Source organism: Marmota flaviventris, chromosome X (assembly GCF_047511675.1).
Source record: "Marmota flaviventris isolate mMarFla1 chromosome X, mMarFla1.hap1, whole genome shotgun sequence".
NCBI classification, from domain to species: domain Eukaryota; kingdom Metazoa; phylum Chordata; class Mammalia; order Rodentia; family Sciuridae; genus Marmota; species Marmota flaviventris.
Genome location: NC_092518.1, coordinates 13,990,860 through 14,013,366, shown reverse-complemented (window position 1 = coordinate 14,013,366; position 22,507 = coordinate 13,990,860). Strand labels below are relative to the sequence as shown.

The following is a 22,507-nucleotide window of genomic DNA, read 5'->3' as shown; positions in this document are numbered from 1 at the left end:
TTTAAGGCAAATGCTATCAGGGTCTTTCTCTAACTGCTGAGCTCCCAAACACATGGTCTGCCTCTCTGGGATTATGAGGCAGAATGTATGAAGATATGGCTAATATATCCATTTACACAGAAACCTTTAACAATCTTGTTAACTTTAAGTATCAGCCTGTTGTTTTCTCCCATATCTTCCCCTGGTAATAAGTGTTTGAAACAATGCAAGAGAGACTATAAGACTGCAGAAATGGCCCTACTCGATTCTGTACTGTGGACACACTAGATTTTCTCCCATGTTTCCTGACCTTGGACCAGCCAGTGCATACACAAATTGGAGCTCAGCTCAGTGTGCCCATAGTAGGTCAGCATTCAGCTGCCAACTTTTCCCAGGCTTATTACTTCCTTAAAGGGAAACAGAGAGCTGTTCAATAGCAGGAGCAGGAAATGTACTAGCAAAGGGGTCCATTAACAAGAAAAAAGAAGGCAAGTTTACATAACTATGGGGAAGAACAGCTAATCTTTCATAAAATTTAGACAGTATAAGAATTTGTCCAATAAACTGCCCATTGATCATAGCACTGGAAACATTAGCTTTGTGTCTGTCTTCCTTCCTGTCTTTTCCTCTGCCCCCCTCCAGCTGCCCTGGGTTACATTTCCTTTTTTGAATTATTTAGATGAAATATTGGCTGGAGGCCCACGTTGGTTAGCAGCTATAGGATTTTCTTTCTTTTCCTTTTCTCTTCTTTTTTAAAAACCCCATCCTTCTAAAGTTGGGGCGGGGGGCTTCCCATTTTAAGAACTTAACATACATTGCTGTAAAACTAGTTTTCCCTCAAAGTGCTTCCTGCAGCCTTTCAAATAAGTTCCCAAAGGCCTGAGACTCATTGGATTTGAGAACTAGACTTCAGTGAGGCTCCTTCCTGCATTGCCAAACCTCCCTGGCTGCTCTGAGCTGTCCCCTTCCTCTGGCTCTTCTCAGGTCAGTGGGCCCAGCATTCACATGCACAGTGACCAGTAGCAAGGCCTCTCCAGCCAATCCTGTTTTTGTAAAGTCAATAAGAGATTTAAAGTAATTAATTAATTTCACAAGAGAGGAATTAATTAAGGTAAGGAATGAAGGTAATTATCTGGATGAGTTCAGTAAAATTACCTGAGAACTTTAAATCAACGAAGGAATAGAACCTTTCAGATAATTGTTTCTTTACAACTGAAAATCTGACCTTTGAGTTTCCCTAATGGAATTTTTTATTCACCAGAAAAAATGAAATTCAATGGGATGGCTTACTCCATTTACATTCCTTTTTTAAAGTCTTCTACTTTAAACCTGAAGCTGAATTAAGACAAACCTTTTATCTACTCTTAGGCCTTTTAATACTAAATATGCCAGTGGCTGTGAGACCTGAACACACGGAGGTGTTCTGTAACTATGAAGCCTATAACAACCCATCTTCATTCTGTCCCAGGCTTCACACTGACCTTCTGGGTCACCTGGGCCAAACATAAATTCCCAGCTGAAGGGAAGCATTGTGTACCAGGACTATAGGCCCTCCCCCACCCCATCAAGACTAACAGTATTCTACTACTCCTTATAATAAACAGCGGGAGGGGGGAGATTGATTGGCCTTGTCAGACCAGATAAATAGTTCATTGTATTGAATTCAAAAGCTACATTTTTTTCCCACCCAAAATCAATGAAAAAACACTTTTTTCCCCCTTAAAAAAGGATCAGAGACTAAATCTGTGGGGTGATTCTAGTTCCTGGTAAACACTTCATCCAAATAATTTTTAAAGCTTTATGGGTTAAATGAATGACGTTTACCCTCTCCCCTTTATTTCTATCAAGTTTTGTCCCTAGAAACCTTATAAATGTTTTGGTCTATTAGCATTCTTATAACTGTTAGGGAGGGAAATTGTTCTCAGGGTTTATTCATTAATGTGTTTTGATTCATTAATGTGGGACATATCTTAGAGTATATGAGTCCCTTATCATTTGGCTTTGGACCCTGTGAGAATTTAACAAATAAACATAATTTCTTTTCCTTCAGTTTTATCGAGATGGCTCTTCTTTATACAAGTCTTGTCATTTGATACAGACTTGGAACTGGCTTAATAAAGAACGAGTGACATCTATTTCTACCCTGACTCTGAAAAGGAACCACTTCACCGGGGCCAGGATTTGAGAGTGACTTGGCTGAAGAAGTTTGCCCAATTGTGTTCAGCTGTTTTTACATTTTGTGACATGCTTTACTTTGCGGCAGTTGCAAACAGGTTGTGGTACCTCATGGGCTGGGATGAGCTCACCCTCCCCAGACACCTGCAGAAGGTCAGAAAATACTTTGGATTTGAAGAAAGCTATTTATTCATAGCCTTGAGAAGAGGCTAGGACCACAGAAACATTAGTTGGGGGGATGACTAGTTTCAGTTTTCAGTTCAGATTACTAGAGTTGATTTAGGCAAGTACTGGAATGACTCCACAGGCTTTTCATTTGAGAAAAAAATGTGACTGAAATTGAGAGGGAAAGCAGGTCCTCCTAGATGGCTTGGCAGTCATCAGCTATACATTCAGGGCGTTAGAACCCCAGGGGCACTTGTGCCTATTCCCACCTGTGGTCACACTGGAGGATCTTCCTGTTTGAAACAAACAAGCCTTTCCCAAGGAATAAGAAGTCATTTTTCATGTCAACTTGCAGCATGGATATTGTATATCTTAAAGTTGTCCCAGATTCCAATACGTTGATGAATTGTAGACAGAAAATGTGAAAACTCTCCTTAGAGCCAAGTGCCATTCTCATGAACCAGACAGAAAAGAGTCGTCTGTTTTCTTCTGAGAATGACTTAATTCTTTTGTTTCTTCTGTCATTAAACCCATGTAGGAGAATGATGGGCTCCCAAATTGGAACATTGATATGTAGAGAAATTTTTTTAAAGTCTTCAAACCATGTGTTTAGAAGCAAAATTGAATAAGATGGAAGTTGTGAAAGTTATTAACAAATATCCTAAATATGTTCTTGAAAATGAGTAGTGGATTTTGTCCATTGAATATAGATTCTTTTCTGCTTGAATTAAAAACCAATTAAAAAATTAGTTGGTTTTGTCCTTAGAAGAATTTCCTGATCAACTTTATCCATGTGATTGGTTAAGTATCCAGGATGTAATCTATCTATACCCCACTGGCCATTCTGAAGACCAGGGTTCTAGTTTGCATTGTTAACAGGTCATGTGGGGAAGATGCATCTCTGCCTCTCTCTGACCCCTTCCTGCTACCTGTGATTTTGGACATTGTTCCTTCCTTTGGTGGATACCAATGAATATTCCATAGCATGTGCTTACTACCTGTCAACTATGTGCTTGGTCCTGTGCCTGGTTCTGGGCAGATACAAAGACTAGAAAAAGAGCAGCCAATTCTGCCTGAAAGCACTTCCAGTCTGCTGTGTCACATGGGAAACGTTGAGAAAGTGCTGCATATTTCTTATACCTTTTTTATGGCACGGTGGGGGTATGTCTCTTATTTACTTCTGTCATTCTGAATGTGAAGCCATTCCGTGGATTTCTGGTTGGCTTTATATGTCCTTGTTTCTATTTCCAGTTTATCATGAATTCAGTGTTTGGTAAGTCTCTATTGTATTTTGCACATTTATTATTCTTTGCTATTACTATTACTATTGTTATGCTCTTCTGATATAAAATGTATTTTATAATCATCTTTTTAAGTCGCTCTGCTACTTTGGCATCTGCCTTCTAAAAGATAAACGCTTTTACCCATCTTTATTTAAGGTTTGTTATGCATTTGCATTTTACTGCCCCTTCCAGAGATTAATGCTGAAAGATCTGACAGTTTAAAAGATGTTATTTGTAATAGGTCTAGCCCTGATGCTCTGAGGTGAGATCCTCTGTCTCACATGAAATTCAAGTTAAGATGGGGGAGGGTTGCTCTCTGAACTGGTATGTGGGTCTGACTTTGATTGTAGAACATTGCTCTACGGGTTCATTTCTAGTATGTTTAGTCCTTCCAACAGATTTGATTCCAAAATCTTCCTAACAGAGGGACCAACAGCTGCTCTGCCTCTGGTGACACACTGTTGCTTTAAAAGTTAGCACAGAAGTCCTTCAGAATACATTTTGGATGTTGGTGGGTGATACATACATGCCCTTCACATTAACATGGGCCGTGTGTTTGCCACACAAAATGGCTCTCCACTCGAGTCTGCTGCCTATAGCTATTAGGAGAATTTAACTTAATGTGTATCCTTTTCCTCATAGTGTCAGCACTAGTCATTCAGTCCTTAAACAGATCCCACCACGTGACTTCTTGCCCCCTTGTTCTGAAGGGGGAATGTGCTTTTCGAACTTTCTTAAGTATCTACTTGGCTGCCTGGGTAGTATTCCCCAAGTGTTTGTTGGACTGCTTTGTGAGAATCTGGGTGAGGGTGTGAGTGTGTGCACATATACAAATACATATGTGCTGGCCCAGAATGCTTGCCATGGTTCTAAGGCAGTGGCATAGATCTTGTAGGCTCTGAGCACTTTGTTGGAAATGCACTGTAAACAAAGGATGGAAAAAAGCATGTCCTTAATAAAGAAAGTGTCGACTGTTTTGGCTTTCCAGTGGTTTGTTTTTTAAGGTCTATGCAAGATCTGAGGGTTTGTGTGTAGAAATGTGACGTTTTTCTTTCTGATTTCCTACTGAAGAAACGAATGTGAATTTCCCCATAGTTAACTAGGTATCTGAAAATGTGGCATTTGAGTCAGTCTTTGAGTTTCCAAATCACCTGTTGATCTTACCTCAGGAGCTGGCTTTTGTGGACTTCTGGGAGAGTAGGAGTTAAGAGAAGGCATTATGGTTGTGTGGAAGCTCTTGGCTATCACCTGAGCTAGTCTTTCCCAGGGGAAATGAGAATAAAGCTGCCAACCCAGCAATGAGTGAACAGGAAAGATGGTCATTCAATAATACAGACATCTGTGTGAATGTATCTGTATATGCATCTATAGTCCTTTCTTCCAGTGGACTGTCATTCTCAAAAGCTTGAGAGCAAAGAGCCTTTCAAGAGGCCTTTTAAAACTAACTGATCCCTGGCTGCATTTCTGTCAAGTTTAATTGGATGTCCATGTTAGGACCAGTGATTGATTTTAGAGGGTGTGTTGGCCCTCACTCATTTCTTATTGAGTAGTGCTGCCTGTTGAGCTTAGGGATGGGGGTGAAAAGGGTAGAAAGAAGCTCTGTGGAGGGGTGTTGCTATTGCACCTTCTTTATACTTTTTTTTTTTTAACATGTGTCATTAACAAAATTGGTTTTTAGAATTTTCCTTCTTCTATTTATTTTCTTTTCATCTCTGTGTCCTTTCCCTAAGCCATTAGTACTAGAGTCAGGGAGGCTGTATGGAATAATCCTGTATTTAGATTCCTGCTGGATATTCTATACCAGAGTCTCATCCCTAGAACCAAATGGGTTTGGGGTGGTGGCTCCACCTGGTGGCTCTCCTAGGAAACTCCTCCTCCTGCTCCCTTCCTTTTCTTTCTTTTTTGGGAGATTTCTTATTCAAGGATGCCTTTGATTTCTCTCACTCAGTATTCCCGATTCATGCAGTTCCATCTCAGACCCACAGCTTCTCACATTGTACACACATTTTCTTTAGCCCTTTTCCTTTCTCGTCTAATTTTGCTCATTGAGCTCATAGAATGTTTCCTGATCCTTGCTCTGTGGTACTTCCCCCTAACAAGTATTTTTGTTGATAAGCAATTAAAAAAGTGACCCTTATAGGCATGACTTTAGGTTAGAGATATTAATTTGGACATAATAAAGAATCACACTAAAATTCCCGTAGGTGAGCCAGTCTCCTCTTCAATAATTCTAAGTACCCTTAGAGCTGTTTTTTCACTTCTTGTTGAACCCATTTTCCTCCTAGGAACAATATTTTATTACTGAGTTATCAGTCGCCAGCAGGTGGTGAAAGTAAAAAGTCAACTGACTTTGTTGACTTTATTATTGTTCGTAAATTCTTTCAGGGCAGCTCCTTCTTGCCTGGGCCTGGATGCCCCCCACACTTGGTATTCCATGAAGCACAAGTATTTTTGATAAATAAAAATGTCTTCAATTTCATTTTCTTTCAGTTTCTGTTAGTTGAGAAATTTGCAGACATGCCTTATTGTAGCTAGCTACATTGTGTTAGTCTGGGAACTTAATCACCGTTTATAACTTTGTTTCTGTGGGAAAATGGAGTTCCAAATGCTCTGCAGAGAGCATAACACACTTGTAAGTCTGACTTCCTATTTTGTTCACTATATTGCTGGCAGGAAGCTTTAGATAGCTTTTAAAAATCAGAAAGACTGTGTAATTGGGGACAACTGGTGTTTGCTCATGTTGCAGAGAAATTGACAACTCACATGATACAGAGTGCTGAACTGTACACGCTCCATACGGTATACTAGGCTCTGAGGACAGCTCTGGGTTGAATCGAATTGCACCATCATGTACAAGCTTAGTTTTCTGCGGCCTGCATTTGACCTTGGTGTGCTCACGTTTGTCTGTATAAGGTGTGCTCTAAGAGGGGGTTTTGTTTCCACCTAGGGGGAAAGATCTTGCAACAAGCATGACATGCTCAGATGGAAACCAGGCCAGCATTTCCCCTTGTGTGTTGTATGGTATTTCAGCTCTGCAAAGTGTTTCACAAAAGACAGATGGGGAAAGACAGACAAAGGGAGAAAATTGCCTCTCTGGTCATATTTCAGCTATAGCTTCCCTCTTAGAATCAACAAGCACATTAGAGCATCTTATAGCTCTCAGATGTCCCGCAGTAAGGAAACCTGCTTATCTTTGATCATTTGATTGAATACTAGTTAGGACTCCACTTTGGAATGTGCTAGGTTTTAACATCTAGGGCAAGGAGTTCTCTAAGCATCTCCTAGGTAATGTGCAGGAAATGTTAAAGTGAGTAAGTAGAAATGGGAGAAGTGACTGATGATGGTTCTAAAAAACATGAGTTAGACAATGCTTGGAGGACAGTCCCTGAACCTGAAACTTGCAAACCAGTCCTTTAGTTATTTCTCAAGTGACAAGATGAACGGGAATTTACCACTGATAATTTCATGGGTCTTTGTGTCTCAGAGTATATCCCTAGGCTAAGCCTTGGCATGAAAAGTGGGCACAGAGGGGCCTAACCCAGTGCTTGTTCAGGCCTACCTGGGACTAGGCTCAGCATTAAGCCTGTGATTCCAGGTGTGGGTTTTAGAATGATGACAAACCCCCCCACAGGTAAACTATCCCATCTCCTTCTTACTCTGTTTCAACTGAAAAGATAGGAAACCATAGTTTTTCTTGATAGCATTAAAATCCTGATCGTAAATACAAAGAGCTTTTTTCAATCTTTTTGCCTACTAGTAAAAGAGACTTCCATTTTGAATTCGGGCAATAAATCCACATGTAGGGATATGAGTTGGAAACCAAATAGCCTACCATTTTAGAGTTATGGAATCATAGAATTACCGAGGTGGCTGAAGGTCCCGCATATATGGCCCCACTTACTGATGTGCCAGGCAGGAGGACATAGTACCTCTGCCTGGGGGATCCTAAAGAACACTCCTCATGTCTGGGGGACTGACCTTTACTAAGTCCCACATGGGAGACCCCATTCCTAAGAGAGATTTTTCTGGCAAGAGAGCTGGTTGATTAATGAGAGGTAATTAGTTAGAGGTAGATGATAGTTAAGTATTGCCTGTATTTTTGCATTGTTTGGGGACAACATCTGGACTCACTTAGAGGAAACTCTGGAAAAGGGGCATTTTCTTCTAATTATATCTACTGATCTTTCATCACAGCCTGGTCCCCCTGATGCCATGTGCAACCTCAGCTTAGTCTTTGAACTCTTGGCATTTTGTGCTTGTGGAGCCTTGGGACTGTTGTGTCCAAACAATGAGGACATTTCATGGCCCACCTCCCTAAACCATGCTCACATCAACAGCAGGCCCAGCTGCAGTGCCAGGTGGGCTGCCCTCATTATTCCCATCAGGAAGGGAAAGAGTTCCCTTGTGTGCCCGTGCATGAGAAAGAGCACTGGAGGGGACTAGCCCGCCTGTTCATTTTGTTTCTCTGGAGAACAGAATGAGCTCAGTGGCAGCAGGGCCCTGTTGCTGAAAGAGTGGCTATTGGGAGGGGACCTAAACTCTACTCCTGCAGCACCTCCAAAGTTTCTTTCAAACTTGAGGCAAGTTGTATTCTCACTGTTTTCCAATTTCCTGTATAAAACAAGGCGACTACTCTTGTTGATTCCCTGGGAAACTGAAAATAAAAATGAGTGAAGAGAATAGGCTTGGAGGTAGGGTGAAACAAGGGAGTGAAGTAGGGTCAGGAGTCACTCCCTGAATACAGTAGTAGTTGTTATTAAATGTGGTAAACTGCTAGTAAGACTCCAGGAATTGGGAAGAAATTAGAGATTTATGAAAAATAGTAATGAAGTGTTGTTTCCATGAAGCAACTAGTGATCAGATGCACATGGAACATTCTCCAAGATGGACCAGATGCTAGGCTGTAAAAGAAATTTCAATAAATTTGAAAGGATTAAAATCATACAAAGTGTGTTGTCTGACCATAATGGAATTAAATTGGAAATCAACAACAGAAGGAAATTGGGGAAATTCACAAATATATGGAAATTAAACAACATATTTCTAAATAACCAATGAGTCAAAGAATTCTCAGGAGAAATTATAAAATATTTTGAAATGAATGAAGATGAAAACACAAAATACAAAAAGATAACCACACACAGCTAAAGCAGTGCTTCAGATAAAATTTACAGCTGCAAATATATAAGTTCAAAACCAAGATAGATCTCGAAATAGTAGCCAACTTAAGAAATTAGACAAGAAAATCAACTAAACTCAAAGCAATCAGAAAGAAAGAAATGATAAAAATTACAGTGGAAATAAGGAATAGAAAATAATGGAAGTAGAGAATAGAAAACAATATAGTAAAAAAAATCAATGAAGCTGAAAGTTGGTTCATTAAAATGGCCAAGAAAATCAATAAACTTTAGCTATACTGATTAAGAAAAAAGGAGAGGAGATATAAATTACCATATGAGCAATTAAAGAGGGGAGATTGCTGCTGATCTTGAGAATTTAAAATGTTATAAGGGAATACTGTAAACAATTCATACATTGCTGGTAAGAATGTCAAATGGTGCAGCCACTTTGGAAAAATAGTATAGCACTTCCTCAAACTGTTAAATATAGAGCTACCATGAGACCCAGTATTCCACACCATATATTGGAGTATTATTGGGCCATGAGAAGGAAGGAAGTACTGTTGGATATTACAAGATAGTTGAAACTTGAAAGCATAATGCTAAGTGAAAGAAACCAGACACAAAAGACCACATATTGTATGAGTTTAGTTATATGAAATGTCCAGAACCAGCAGATCCCTGGCGACAGAAAGTTGATTAGTGTGTGACTAGAACTGGGGTGGGAATGGAAAGTGACTATTCATGGTCATGAGGTTTCATTTTGGGGGTGATGGAAATGTTCCAGAATTAGATTTTGGTGATAGTTGTATAATTCTGTGAATACGTTAAAAACATTTATTATACACTTAAAGTTAATGAGTTTTTATGTTATATGAATCATATCTCCAAATAACATCTCAATATAGCTGTTAAAAAAAAAGAATGTTAAAAAAAAGTACGAAAGTGCAGTGCTTGGTGCTGTCTCTTTCTTTTTCTTTTCTTTTTTTTAACATTTCCCCTCTCAGCTGAGGGACAAGATGTTATCCTAGTCTTTAAAATTATATATTTCTCAGTGAAGCTTTATATTTTTCTTTATTCAATCAGTTGCCTAGGAGATAGTGAGTCTGAGGGATCAAAATGACACTGTTTTTGCTAGAGATGACCTAAATATTAGATAATCGATTTGAGAAGGGTAGAGAACTGACTGTGGCCTCCCATTGTTCATTTCTTGAGAAAAAAAAATGAGATTGCCTGTAAATCAAAAGCCAGACCTCTTATATTCTAAATTCTCTGCTTCATGGAGAGAACCTCTGCTGGCGAGGAAAGAATCCATTTATGTTTCCAATTTTTCTTGCTGTTGTCAGTAACTCTGCACTGGCTATTTTTGCTCATAAATCTTTATCTCCACTGCTTGATGATTTCTTTAGGAAAAATTCTTAGATGTGGAATTACCAGAACAAAAGCATGTATAAATTTTGTGGGACTTTCATTCATTATTATCAAATTGATTTCCTGTACCATTCTGCACCACCACTGGAAATGGAGAGTGTGTTTCTTGGTATTTTATGCTTCAATGGCTCTGCTTAATAGAGTGTTTGAACATTTTTTTCTATCATTTACTAGTAATCTTTGCTCTTTTTAGTAAGATTTTTATTTACTTTTTTTTTTTTTAACTAAATAGTGTATTATTCCTTTGTCATTCATGGCACTGTTTGCTTTCCAGTTTGATCACTTTTCATTTTGTTTGCCATTGATTTTGATGTACAGAAATAGTACGTTTCAATGTACATTCATATATTGGTGTTTTGTGATTTCTCCAAAATAATTCTCAGCTAATTTTCCTTTTCTTTTCTACTGGCTTCATTTTCTACTTCAAATTTTTTTATCTATATGGAATTTTAATGTATAATATACAAATTGATTTTTATTTTGAAATAGCCACATTTCCAGGACTATTTACTGAATCATTTAGCCTTTCCCCATGAATTTGTGATACCTCATTTTTATCATATAACATTATTATGTATACTCAAGTCTTCTGTACTTTCAATTCAGTACCATTAATTTGTCTCAGCATTCTTGCATCAATATAGTTAACTATGTGGCTTTATAATACAATGAAATATGTAGTATAGCAAGCCTGTGTCCTTCCTGGTATCTATCACTCCTTATTTTCAAAAGTGTGGTACTTATTTATTGTAAATTCATGTCCTCAAGTTAAAAAATGGCTCAGCGGTAGTGCACTTGCCTGGCATGTGTGAGGCACTGGATTCATTTCTTGGCACCACATATAAATAAATAAAGATCTATCAACAACTAAAAAATATTTTTAAAAATCTTATTGGGATTTCAATTTGAATTAAAATTATAAGTCAGTATTGAAATAATTGACAATTCCCTAGTTTTTTAAAAAGAAGTTTTGTATTTTTATACAAGCCATCTTTATGTAGAGGGGTATAAATGAAAACCTTTTCTCCCTCATCCCTCCTCGCAAACATCAGAACAGATAAATTCTTGTAAATTAAAACATCTTTTCCTCTTGAATTCTAAATAGCTGATTCTAGCCATCCAGTGAGACATGGAATGTGACTCTGTTTAGTCAATTGTTGTATTTTTATTTGTGTAGTCTTGCTTTCATTCTCTCCTCAGAAGCATTGTTATCAGTCCATTGTGAAAGTAACGAAACTAAGGAGGGAAAAAGTGAAAAATGATATACCTAAGGCACCAATATGAGGTGGATGTGGAGGTCTTTTGCCCCTTCTTTACACCCACGTGTTTGTTGTAATATCAGTAACTGTTGGAAAAACCTTAGTGAACAATTGATTGTAAATAATTATTTTTGGATGCTTGTGGCTGCATTTCACTCCATTAATGCACTTTTTGTTCTCCTGTGGGTATTGTATTTGTTTAGGTTTTGATATTTTCTACTAGATTATAAGCTCCTTGAAGGAGGAAGCCATATCTTATGTTGCAGCCAACTTTAACTTTTGAACAGAAGTATGTTTTTGTACTCAGGCACCTTAACCCTTTTGAAAGAATGCCTGGCAAATGAAGTCAGACATGGTGATGAATGCCTGTAACCACAGTGGCTTGGGAGGCTGAGACAGGAAGATCGTAAGTTTGAGGCCAGCCTCTAAAACTATAAAGGATCTAGGGATATAGTTCAGTGGTAGAGCACACCTGGGTTCAATCCAAGTAAGCCCATCCCACCCCACCCCCCTAAAAAAAACCAGAGTTAGCAAAGGTAAACTATCAGAGGAAAACTATTAGGTTATGTGTTTAAGACAAAGCTATTGAAATTCTGATTTATACAGATTATCTTTGGTTGCTGAGTGCAGAGGGAAGAAGGTGACTTATTTGAAAGTGGATCATGAGAATAAATGCTGAACCTAACTTTTGGTGCAATAAAGGGCCCTTGATTAGTGGAGAGGGAAAAGATGACACAGTTTAACAGGAGGACATTTGAATTGGACTCTGAGTAATGCTATGGCAGTTATAAGGGCACTGTGCTGGAAGAGCAGGAGCCTACATTTTTCACATTGACTTTTATAACACAGATGAAAGTGACAATGTGTTCAGGGCCAAGGAAAGTTTCAATTTCATGTGATTATTTTAATTCATATTTAATTTTACACACTTCCCCATGGGTTTCTAAATGAAAGTGTGAAGAGTTTGGTTAATATTACAGATGGCAGTGTGTGTATTCTCTTTTTGTTGAAGTCTATGGGCCAGACTTAGCTTTACCTTCTTTTCTGAGCTTCTTCTTTTCTGATATTTGTTCATTGTTCCTTCATTCTAGAAAAGCTAGGAGTGGAAATACTGTATCTATTTCACATATACACATACACTTAAAATTCACACTCTCCCTCCTAAGCTTTGGCCCTGTGGCTCTGCGTTTCTTTCATGGAACTCATGTGCAATTTACATTAGTGTTTAAGAGATTCCTTTTCTCCATCCTTCCCTTCTTCTCTGCACACCTTCCTTCTTCCTCTGACTCCCTCTCCATCCCCCTCTTCCTTAGCCTTACGCTCTAAGTGCCTCCATTCTGAAGTGAGTCCCTAGGACGTATACATGCTTGTCTCATCAGCTGTTATTTTCATTTACAGAGTTGGTGGGGATAATATGGATCACTGAAATCCATGGATGACCCACAGAAACCTTTCTTCAGTTTAACTAGAAGTCTTTTGTTAGAAAGGTTTATGTAGGATACCATTTCATTGTTTTCATTCCCTGCTGATCTGTTCCAGTGGAGGTGTTAATAAATTTAAAAATGACTAAACCGAGGCATCAAGAAGGAAGAGAGGATGAGAGGCATGCATTAGTTGGGTGCTTCTGTAGGACCAATATCTCACTCCCTCCACATCTTCATAAATTATAAACTGTATTGATCCATTCACATTGATGTATGAACTCATTCTGCCAAAAGCCCAAGTCAAAGTGGAAAATGGAAAGTGATCATTTATTAGAACAGATGAGTGTCAGCTTTGTACTGAAACAAAACAAAGCCACACAAACCCAGATGGCCTCCCTTTCAGCCATAAGATTGCATGGTCTTAGGTAAATGGGCTTGGGGGTAACCAGCAAGACTTGATAACACTCATGAATATCCTGTCTTTGTTCAGTGACTTAGAACTAGATTACACTTCTGTTCAGGATGAGTCTGAGACCTTCCTATAATTCTCCACTCTACCAGCTATTATGGCTCCTGGGAAGGTCTTTTCTCCTTTTTTCAAAAATTGTCAAATCTTAAGGATCAGTACTCCCCTTCTTTGCAACCTCTTCCCAGAGTCCTCAGGAAGAAATATTGAGGTCCCCTCTACATGTTATCCACAGCCCACTCTCTTTCCTACAGCTGACAAACGTTCACTGAATAAATCAGGTTCCCATATGACCTGTCAGAAGCTTCTAGAGAGTTTTAGATGGTTCTGATTCTTTGCTGGAAAAGCCCAGTGGTGATTTTGAATACTGAAGTTGCTAAACCAATCATTCTCATTCCATAGCACTGTAGGTTTCTACTAGTCTTTACTCAGTTTGATTGCACAGGGTTGGGCAGGTGGCAAGATGTGTATTCACTTTGTATTCAGCTCAGCATTCTTCAGAATATTACCTCCTTTGAACAATTTTAATATCTCCATGTTTATTTCAGTGGGTGTGGGATAAAATCATTTATGGTTAAAAAAGAAACTTAAAAAAAAAAGAAGTCATTCATGGTAAATTGGGTTGTTTTGCTAGATGCCAATCCCTTCCTGTAACCTTGTTACATGATTGTTAGGTAAGTGATGTGTTTCTTTTTTTTCTTTTTTCTTTTTTTTTTTTTTTTGAGAGAGAGAGAGAGAGAGAGAGAGAGAGAGAGAGAGAGAGAGAATTTTTTTAATATTTATTTTTCTTTTTTAGTTATTGGCGGACACAACATCTTTGTTTGTATGTGGTGCTGAGGATCGAACCCGGGCCGCACGCATGCCAGGCTAGCGCTCTACCGCTTGAGCCACATCCCCAGCCCAGTGATGTGTTTCTTTTGGCATGTTTTATATTTCAAAATGAAGTTTTAGTAAAGACACATAAAAATGATCAAATGGGACTCAAACACACATTTATACATTCATGGAATTCAAAGCAGCCTTATTCAAACAGCAAAAGGTAAAAGCAGTACAAGTGTCCATTCAAGGATAAATAAAATGTAGTATATACATACAATATTCAGCATTAAAAGGAAAGGAAATTTTGACACATGCTACAACATGGATGATGCTTGAGGACATCATGCTAGGTGAAGTAAGACAGTCACAAAAGGAAAAATACAACATATTTCTGCTAATATGAGGTATCCAAGATAGTCAAATTCATAGAGATGTGTAGTGGAATGGTGATTTCCAGAGGATGGGGTGAGGCCAGACTATATTGTTTAATGCATAGAGTTTCATTTTGGGTAATTATCTCCACCATCTATCTCACACTCAGACTTTTCATTTTCCCAGCCAGTCTTCATTTTCCCATTGTAAATCTACTTAAAAACCACTAAAATGTATACTAAAAGGGTTAAAATTATAACCTTTATGTTACATATATTTGGCCACAATAAAAAGGGATCAAGAATAATATGGCAAATACTCAATAACCTTTTACCCACCAGCAGTGAAGAAATTTTATCAATTAATAATTACAGTGGTTAACATGAATGTTACCCTCAATTGTAGCGTGTGCATTTTTTTGAGTAGCAAAGAATGACTTGGCTGATTAAAGGGATTCTGTGCCAGGAGGTGTTATCTTCTCCTGTTTAATGTGTATTGGTTAGCTAGAGCTAAACATACTACTAAGTAAGAAATTAATAACTGTTTCCTGTTCTTTAAAATCAGTATTTCTAAAAAAAATAAATAACCATGAAATAGAAAAATTTCTAGAAACTTCTGTTTACTCTTTGGGCCCTGTCAAATAAGAAAAAAAAAAGTTAAGGGAATTAAATGTAACTCACCAGGAGAGAAAAGCAATGTAAAATATTTGCAAACTTCATCTTCCCTGAGTGTTGGTTTTAAACCTATTTTAACAGTGTTAAGCATTATCATATCAGTTTTCTGTTGCCATCTTAATGCCACACAACAAATCACCACAAAACCCCAGTGACATACAACATGAAGCTGCTCTAAGTATCTCATATCTTCTAACAGGTTAGCTTAGGCACAGAAACATGACAATTGGCAGAGATATAACAGAGCATGTAACAGTAAAGAGAGGTGTAACATACAAGTTCACTTCAGGCCTAGGCTTAGAACTGCATGCCAATACTTTCATTTTACTTTGTTTTCCAAAGCAAGTCACATGGGCTGGGAAATCTACTTTGCCTTTAAGGGAGGCACTCCAAAGTCATGTGAAATGAAAATGGGAAGGGGTAAAGAATTAGGCCCTTTATACAATCAGTACATCCCAGTTCTCTATGCATAGTGTCCTAGTAGAGACATCTGTCTAGTCCTCTAAACAACCCTGAGAAGTAGGTAGCATCATCCTCACTTTTTTCCGGGGGGGGGGGGGGGGGGGAGTGGGTGGGTGGATACTAGGGATTGAACTCAGAGGCACTTGGCCACTGAGCCACAGCCCTATTTTATATTTTATTTAGAGACAGGGTCTCACTGAGTTGCTTAGTGCCTCACTTTTGCTGAAGCTGGCTTTGAACTCATGATCTTCCTGTCTCAGCCTCCTGAGCCACAGGGGTTACAGGTGTGCACCACTGCACCTTGCCAACATCCTCATTTTGCAATTGGAGAAAACAAGGCTCAGAGAGGTTATGTGACCTATCTAAGGCCTACCCACTGTTGGTGAGTGGGTACAGTCATCCCTCAGTATCTATGGGAGATTGGTTCCAGGTGTCCCAAGATCCAAGGACTCTCAATTATAAAATGCTTGTATAAAATGACATGGTATTTGCATGCAACCTATGCACATCTTCCCATATAGTTTAAGTCATTTATATCTAATTCAATGTAAATGATATGAAAGTAGTTGTTATACTCTATTGTTTAGAGAGTAATGACAAGAAAGATGTACATGTTCAATACAGATGCAATTTTAAAAAATGGTTTTGATCTTTGGTTGATCCACAGATGGAGAACCCACAGATATCAATTGAGGGCTGACTATATTTGACTTTGAACCCAGGTCTATCAGACCCCTTCCTGCACACTGCCTCTGCTTGGTTCCATATAGCACTTTGGATTATTGCCTCTTTCTAGAAACATTCAGCTTTGCCTTTTGTGTTTGTATATTTGCCCCCTTACCCTGCTCTGCCCCTTTCTGTATTTGCATTTTGTTGACTCCTCTTCTCTAATTTCTTAAATGTAAACTGTTTCTATGGTTATCTTTGACATCTTCTATTTTTTCCTCTTTTGGGTGCAACCAGTGCTATGAAGCATATAACACCCAATCCCAACCTTTAAGCTGGTGTGTCTTCCTTGCTTCCATAATCCTTCATTTCTACTCCCAGACGCTCTGTGCTAGATATTGGTCTCAGCAGCAAACCATTGACCCCATGGTTCAAACTAGCTTAGGTTGTAAGGAAATACCTGTCTTGTACAACAGGAAGTCCCCAGGCAGGGTAGGCTCCTTAGAATCCTGGATACTTCTCTATCCTGCCTCTCTCTGCGTTGGACTTATACTGTGGCCAGTAAGTGGAGCAATGATGGACCGCCCAGTTTACATCCAGTGGCAAAAGGCAGGGAACTTCTTTACATTTAGGTGCTTTGACAGACCTGCCCATGTCTCTCATTCTGCCCAGGCTCAGGACTGCCTGCTCAATCCTGAACACACACCCCTTGGGACCTGACCCAGGTCTGGAAGTCTGCAGGAGAAAGGCTGACAGGAGGCAGTTACCATTCCTCCAGCTGTCCCTGTATGGTTGGGCAGCAGATTCTCCCTCCTATCAGAGCTCTACTGCTTCTGTCTTCTGCATTTTAATTAGTGGTATCACTGGTCTTCACTTCCTCCCTTTAATACTTTGGGATCATTTTTAACTCCTCTTTCCTCATCTTATTCTTGCTCATTTATGTGTTTGTTGTTCTTTGCCTTTTTGGTTTTTTTTTGGTGCTAAGGATTGAATCCAAGGCTTCATTCATGCTATACAAGTGCTCTACCACTGAGCTATACGCCAGTTTTTTTTCTTTGTTTTTGAGATCATTACTTAAGATCTGTTTGGGGTCAGCCTCTGGGTTAGCCTGTAGTAATCTACAGGGAGGTCAACTGAATCCCGGCTGTCAAGAGTCTAGGATTTAAGACTCAAATAGTCCCTGGGCAGTATGGGTAGGGAGAAGAGAGTACTGCACACCTAGGCACGGTGTGCAGTCCCATGATGGTGCTGGTAATGGGAGTAGTCAGGGAAGGCATCCACAAGGAGGTTCTTCTCAGCCAATAATTCAACATTAGAAATGTCTCTTGTTCTTCCTTTAAGAGAAAATCACTCCTAGTCCCTGATTTGGATCCTTATCACTTCTTTCTGTAGACCAGGTCAGCAAACTATGGCCCATTGGTCAAATTGGGCATTGCATATTTTTTAAAAATATTTTTATTTTTTTTTAGTTGTAGTTGGACACAATACCTTTATTTTATTTATTTATGTTTATGTGGTGCTGAGGATCGAACCCAGGGTCTCGCACATGCTAGGAGAATGCTCCACCACTGAGCCAGAACCTCAGCTCATATTTTTGTAAATAAAGTTTTATTGTCACTCAGCTACACCCATTCACTAAAGTATTGTGTATGGCTGATTTCACATTGCAACAGCAGAAAGGAGAAGTATGGCCCCCAAAGTCTCAAATATTTTCTCTTTTACCCTTTACAGAAAAAGTTTGCCAGCCCCTGCCATAGACCAGTAGAAAAACTCAAGTCCTGTCTTCCAGAAAGTTTCATCATGCAAAAGGAGACTTTCTCATGTGTAACATGTAGAATGCTTTGTAATTAAGCCTGTTGAGGTAAAGACATTTAAGTATCAAAAAAGTATTTAAGTGCTGATAACACTGGTATTGTTGGGGAGATTAATGGACATTTATTTTTCTCTACTTTTTGTTTTTCTCTACTGTTCCTTTCTCTAGTCCACCATTAAATCTATGTTCCTTTTCTTGCCTCAAGACTTCTAGATTGACACTTTCTAGATTTACAATTTCTAAATTTACACCCTTCGTGACACTTGGTTCCCTCCTTCTGAGGGGGAGAGTAAAGGTGCAGATTGGTTGAGAAAATGAAAAGTCTAAGTGTGAGACAACCTTTTTTTTTTTTAAAGCACCTTTGTGCCTTTGCTGTACTTACAAGGAAAGTAGCATTTGTTTAAAGAAATGAGAAAAGTTTTTATTTGCTTTGAACAGATAATATATGCATTACTAATCTGTTTGAAAAAAAAAGTCTGCTTAAAACCCTTCACTTTCAGGTATCTCAGTCCTTTTATCTGCATGATTCAAATGCTTGGAGGCTTGCCCTTTTCCCAAGGACACCACTTTGGAGGGCCTTGGTGACAAATCCATTTGCAGCCCCTTCAGGAAGCCTGTAGTTCTGAGTGTTTTGTTGCTCTGACCAGCACACAGTTATCTGCCAGTAAGCCAGCGCTTGTGTTCTTGTGCTGTTTAGACTTCACTGCTCTTTTCTTTTTCTTTGAGTCATACAATTTCTTAGACTCACCCTAAGTTTTCTTAGTTAGGCTTATTGTAAAGAATAACATTTAATCCCTTCCCTCCCAGGAGAAATCTGGTTCCTGATAATCTCCTTCACCCCATGATCTCTGCACATATACATTATAATGAACTATAAGCAGTAGCAGATACTTGACCAGAAAAATATCATTTCCATAGTGTATGACCTATAATCCAAGCACACAGTAATACATACACACTGGTGTCCTTTTTAAAACATAAGTAGGATCATACTGTTTATGCTGCATTGCAATTTTTCATTAGGTTAAAGAGAGTCTTGGAAATCTTACCTTATCAGTTCAATTAGAGCTATACTGTTGCCGGACGTAGTGGTGCACACCTGTTATCCCAGTGGTTTGGGAGGCTGAGACAGGAGAATCACGAGTTTAAAGCCAGCCTCAGCACCTGCGTGGCACTAAGTAACTCAGTGAGACCCTGTCTCTAAAGAAAATACAAAATAGGGCTGGGGATGTGGCTCAGTGGTTGAGTGCCCCTGAGTTCAATCCCCTATATCCAAAAAAAAAAAAAAAAAAAAAAGAAAGAAAAAAAGAGAGCTCTAACTGTTTTTGGAATCTCTGTGTGGTTATACCTATAAGTTAACTAACTAGTTCCCTGATGGAAGGACATTTAGGCCGATTCTAGTTTTTTTGTCTGTCTTCTTTATCTATTCTGAATAATGCAGCTATGAATATTATGTATACATCTTTGCACATTTCATGTGAGTTGCCTGGTGTGTGGCTTCCTAAAAGTGAAATTACAATTTTCTTGATTTTTAGATCTTCTTTTCTGGAAGAACTGTTCAGCTGCCTCTGGTCTTTCATCCTTTACTGATACTGTAGAAATAGGACCCCACTAGAAGTCAGGCAGCCCCTCCAAGAAAATTATGTGAAGTTATAAACATTGGCATAAACTTCCTTCCCCCTGTGGAACATGTATGTGCTCACTTTAGCAGGCAATGGGGATGTGCATGCAAAGAATGACAATGCCACCGAATAGGGCTAAGAGCTAAGGCTGTGTGGGAAGCCCTGTGGGTATAGGGAAGCCTTATCAATATCTTCATCCCAGAGCGGGCAGGAAGCTCAGGGTACTTTCCAGAATTTCAGTAGCTAGAAAAGGGAGAGAATGAAGGTTGGAAGGGGGTCAGTGGTGAGGCTGTGGCAGGTGTCAGCCTGCAAATTAGCTGTGCTGGCCTCCCTGGAAGGAAGCATGGGCATTGAGCTCCACTGAGCCAAGACGCCAGATGACAGAGCGGGGCTCTTGCCAGCCACTGACCCGATTAATAAGAGGGCACTTGGCAAGCAACTTCCTGAACACTGTGCCACGCGGCCATTTGTGGATCAGGACTCATGAAGTTGCCCAGTGTAGTCCTTTAGTCGTGATACGCTGCTCCAAAGCCTATGAAATGTTGCAATGAACAGAGTTCAAATGTTTACTGTTTTATTTTATACATTTACATAAAATTCCCCCCTCACCTGTGGGTTTCCTTGGAAACCATAATCTTGAAATACAGGATTAGAAGTTCTTAAATTTTTTAATTGCCATGGAACCAGCTTCCCAGCCTGGTGAAGCCTATGGACCCCTTTTCAGAATAATGTTTATAAATGAATAAAATAGAATCCATAATATTACAAAGGAAACTAATCATACTGAAATACAGATATCAAAACATAAGTAATACATATTCTTTATCAATGCATTACATAGAAAAATCCTGCATTGAATCTAATGGCAATCATGATTTTGAAGCAGAGATGAGTGTAAATGATGTTTCAAAATAACCGCAGCTGTGAACTGAAATTTTTTATCCATAAAATGGGAAATAAATAAAATTCACAGGTGCTGCTAATACCAATGTGGTTTGTTGTCTATGTTCATAGTGGAAATAAAAGCCACATTTCAGTTAGAGGATAATAAAAGATTTATTTTTCTTTCCATACACGTTTGCTTATTGTTTGTTTACTTTTGGGTGCTGTGGAAGGAACCCATATCCTTGTGCATGTAGCGCATGTGCTCTGCCACTGAGCTATATCCCAGCCTCCACCAAGTTCAGATCCTCTGAATTCTAGCCACAGACCCCCAAAAGGACCTTCACTTGAGAGGTTTAGCTTTTTAAATATTGAAGAATGAATTGCAAAGATATAAACTCCCATTCACTTTAAGACAATTCATAAATGCCTAGGTTTCCTCTTCTGCTTTGTTCTGATGGAAATGAGAAGGCGAACTATATTAAAAATGAGTCTAAATTTAAAAATATTTTGACTACCCGTGACAAGATTTCCCCCTTCCCCAAAAGTGGAATGTGTGGTATTTTCTGTCAATCTCTAAAGCTCCCACTACAGTGGCCATTTTTTGGTGCTGATTTTAAAAACTGTGAACATCCAGATTTATTTGTGGTGAATATCTGCCCCCTGACCGCAGATGCTCTTAAGAATAGTTAAGATGTGGATCCTGGATGATTATTTTTCCAGACCTTTGTCCCAGTTCTTAAAATGTTTGTGTTCTCTCTCTCCTTCCCCCTCTCTCCCTCCATCTCCTCCTCCTCCCTACTTCCCTCAACCTTCCCTCCTCTCTCCCCCTCATTCCTCCTCTTTCCCCCCTTCTCCATCTCCTCATCCTCTGTCTTGCTCCCTCTTTGCCCACTTTCCTCCTTTAACAGTAAAAGTTAGGGGTCTGATATGTCTATTTGTCAGCAGCAAAGTTTGAGAATGCCTTTAAAAATAGACGTATTAGAGGGAGTATGTTGGAGAAAAGGGAGAAATCTTGTTTATGCCCAACAAATAACTTATATTTAGAGTCTTCAATTTTTCCTTTGAAATTCTGTATTCTCATTTCACTTGAATGACTCTGCATGGAGCATTTAAAAGTAGATCAAACAAAACTCTATAAATATGTTCAGTTCTTTTGGGCATTTTGCCAAAATCAGCCTTGCTAAAGCAGAGAAGAGCAATGTGCTTTATGTATTAGATTTTTGCCTCTTAAAATTTAGACTCTGTCCCAGAGAGCTAGCTGTCTGGACTGGAGGAGCCAGACCAGAGATGCCTTAGGGAGGTGTCCCCTAGAATGACTTGCTATAAGTTGGGTCATTTGGATTGAGGGGCATGTCGAAAGGTCAAAACCAAGGCCTGAGACCATTCTAGGGGACAGGGAGAAAAGGAATATTTTGAGACCACTGATTTTGTTTTTCAGTGTTCCTTTATATCACTCTGATGGGAAGGGAAAACTGGTGAAAAGAAAATTGGTTGAGCCAGTATAAATAATTAACAAAGCTTCCTTTTAACAGAAGCATGAGTATAAAGCCAAATGGAAATAGAGAGGGAGTCAGGTGGCATTAAACGTGCCTATAAAGTAGGTCTTTTCCCATCATCCCCATTGCATACATGAGAGGCTAAGAGCCCTATAGTGGTTGCAGTGCTAAGTCCAATGGGCTGTGTGTTTCTTCTGTCTTGTGAGCTTAGGCTTCTCTTTTTTTAAATTAAAAAAAATTATTGGAAAAAAATTATTGGTACATTATAATTATACATAATGGTGGTATTCATTGTTACTAGGAGGGTTCTCTTAATGTGATTTAATGCTTTCAATGTGGACAATATATTCATGGGCAATAAAACACTATTTTTATAAGATGGTGGAGGTGGAGGAC

At 39.0% G+C, this 22,507-nt stretch overlaps 1 protein-coding gene across 7 annotated transcripts in view; it reads left to right on the top strand.

The window, feature by feature from the left end:
- The window catches only part of Sh3kbp1 (SH3 domain containing kinase binding protein 1), a 331,887-nt gene that overhangs the window by 131,830 nt on the left and 177,550 nt on the right, over positions 1–22,507 (top strand). The window lies entirely within an intron of this gene.